Source organism: Propithecus coquereli, unplaced genomic scaffold (assembly GCF_000956105.1).
Source record: "Propithecus coquereli isolate 6110/MARCELLA unplaced genomic scaffold, Pcoq_1.0 Scaffold94, whole genome shotgun sequence".
In the NCBI taxonomy this organism is placed as follows: Eukaryota; Metazoa; Chordata; class Mammalia; order Primates; family Indriidae; genus Propithecus; species Propithecus coquereli.
Genome location: NW_012155729.1, coordinates 6,421,198 through 6,423,920, shown reverse-complemented (window position 1 = coordinate 6,423,920; position 2,723 = coordinate 6,421,198). Strand labels below are relative to the sequence as shown.

The following is a 2,723-nucleotide window of genomic DNA, read 5'->3' as shown; positions in this document are numbered from 1 at the left end:
TACAAAAAATAAGCTTCAAACTGACTTTAAAACTTTGCTATCAATATATGAATATATCAGTATATCAGCATAATCATCCTAAAATTGTTAATCCATTAAAAAACACATTTCATTTATTATATACATATCTGAATTCACAAATACAATTTTGGCTTACAAAATTCTTCACCTTTTTGATGTATTATTTGTCTGAATTAATGTTTTATTTCTACTCATCTAAGTTAAACTATTAGAACTATGAAAATTTAACGTCAAAATTACTATTCTATAAACTGTATTAATAATATCATTCCTAAATTACTAAAATTTCCAATAAAATAGTGTTTATCTCTCTGGGAAAACTGCTATTAGATTTATTCCTTTTAAGCAGGTCAATAAAACTTTTTCTATCCTAATATACTTCTTATAAAAATCACTTACAATCGAATACTTATCTGGTAAATTTTCAACCATCTGCAAAAAGTGAAAGTTAAAACTGATACAAATCTTTTAAAATAAATACTCAATTCCTATTTGTCTTTTATTTTGTAATTAAATGTCTATTTAATATAATTTGAAATCAAAACTCTAAAAATAAGTAATGAAATTAATGTGCGAACAACTAAGGAATATTTTTAAATCTGCAGCTTAATTTCTCCCCGACAACCAAGTCATGCTGAGAAAATCACTACCAATATACAGACTGAAGTGTCTTTCAGTCTTTGTGTCTTCCTTAGGTTAGGGAAAGTGTTTAAAGTTTTTGATTAAAATAAAATAAAATAGCAAATTGTATTAATAAAACCACAAGTATAAATAGTTGTCAATTTCAGTCAGCCCACCTATACAAAAGCTGTAATGAAAAGTAGGCAATTTCCTTCTACTAAAACAAACAGTTTGACATTAGACTGAAATTAGATAGCGCTCTCCTTATAGTTAAGGATCCAATAGTATATTTTTATATTTACTAAAGTACTAGCATAGTACCAATAGATGGTAGGTGCTCAAAAATATTATTAGCAGTAATTAACTCCCGATAAATTCATCCCAAATAGAATAAATATTAAGTGAATATTTATATTCACTCTACTTATTAAACCTTAGTGTTTCATGCATATTTTTGTTTAGATGTAGATAGTTTACAATTGTGACTTATAATTATCAGTTTTAAAATTCAACCTTTTTCATGCCATGATGCAAAATACTGATTTAAAACTAAATAAAGCAAATCTAGTGGGATATAAGGAATAAAACATAAGAACTTTCCAGTACCATCCTGTCAGTATAACTAATCCCTTGAACAAAATGAACAGATAAGACCAAGATGATACCACTCTTCTATTTTATCACCAAAAAAAGAGTTTGCCTTGGGAATAAAAGTGTCTCCATAGGTTCAAAGGGTTGTCTTTTCATCTCTAGTTACCTGCGATCAAATATTAAGATCTCTATGACAAAGTATACCAACTTGCCAGATCCAAATTAAAATGCCTGATATTTTCATAACATTCCTCTCCCAGGGAGGCGATTTGAGAACATAATTTCACCTTTAATGTCCTCAGGTCTGTGAAGCCAGGTGTAGAATGGGGGTGGAGCACAAGTATAAAGATCTCTAACTTATTTTCATTAATAACTAAAGGAAATCAAAGAAGGGCAATGAGAAAATGAATGCTTCCAATTGGTAAGACAAAAAGAAGTAAAGGAAAGTATAAAATCTTATTTATCCTTGACAGGTTAAATTCTAATGATTGTTATCATTTTCTGTACGCCCTCTAAGGGCCTGACATTATTTTAAATATATTACATTTAACACTCATAACATTCCTTCAAGGTGGGCTTCATTTATCCCAAGGTGCGGAGTGAAACAAAGGTTCAGAAAACTCCAGTTAATCTCCTAATATCTTACCCTAAGTGTGAGAGCTGGGATGCCAACTCAGCTCTGTCTGATGACAATGCCCAGGCTCTTTCAACTGTACCATAGCACCTCAAAAATAATCATTTTATTGGATGCCAGGGAATTTTGGAGACTGGGGATCACTAAAGTTTACATATATTGATATTATCGGCAGCCTGCATAGTATGAAAGAAGGAGAAAAATGGAATAGAGCATTGACAGCCCATCTTTGTTAACACAAACATACCCAAAACACAATGATAATATTTGAAAATCCATTAAGGTCCAAGAGTCAAGTCTCCTGGTCAGGTTTTTGAAATTAATTTTCAAACCAGGTGATTAATTTTAAAATTGAAATGAGGTCAAAATAGTTAAAGAAATAATGCATATAAAGTCTCTATCTATCATACTGTCTGACACATGGTAAGCATTCCATGGATATTTTTCACTACATTATTTTTATTCGTAAAACAATGAAGTCTTTATGGACTTTCTAAATCATTCCACTACGTATTCAACACCTATATTAATCTTGGATAAAACATAATTAATAAATGTTTCAGTTAAATCTAATTTTACCATTTTTAAAATTGCTTTCCTATTGCTTCCCTATTACGCTACCCATCATAAGTATAAATAGCACAATTAGAACTCAAGAAAGATTTAAAATATGAAGAGGTTTCAGAGTTATCAGAATTAATAATTGTATCCTCAGAAATTCAATATTATCAGATTTAAATAAGAGTATTAATAACACCTTTAGTTCAATCAAAATTAAAATTACTAATAACTGAAGTTGAAAAAAACATTTCACTAAAAGAAATTCTTGATTTGGAATTCTACACAGAAAAATGTA

General features: G+C 29.4%; 1 protein-coding gene across 1 annotated transcript in view; it reads right to left on the bottom strand.

Annotated features, from left to right (window-relative positions):
* The window catches only part of SPATA17 (spermatogenesis associated 17), a 238,274-nt gene that overhangs the window by 123,628 nt on the left and 111,923 nt on the right, over window positions 1–2,723 (bottom strand). The gene's annotated exons all lie outside the window — the stretch shown is intronic.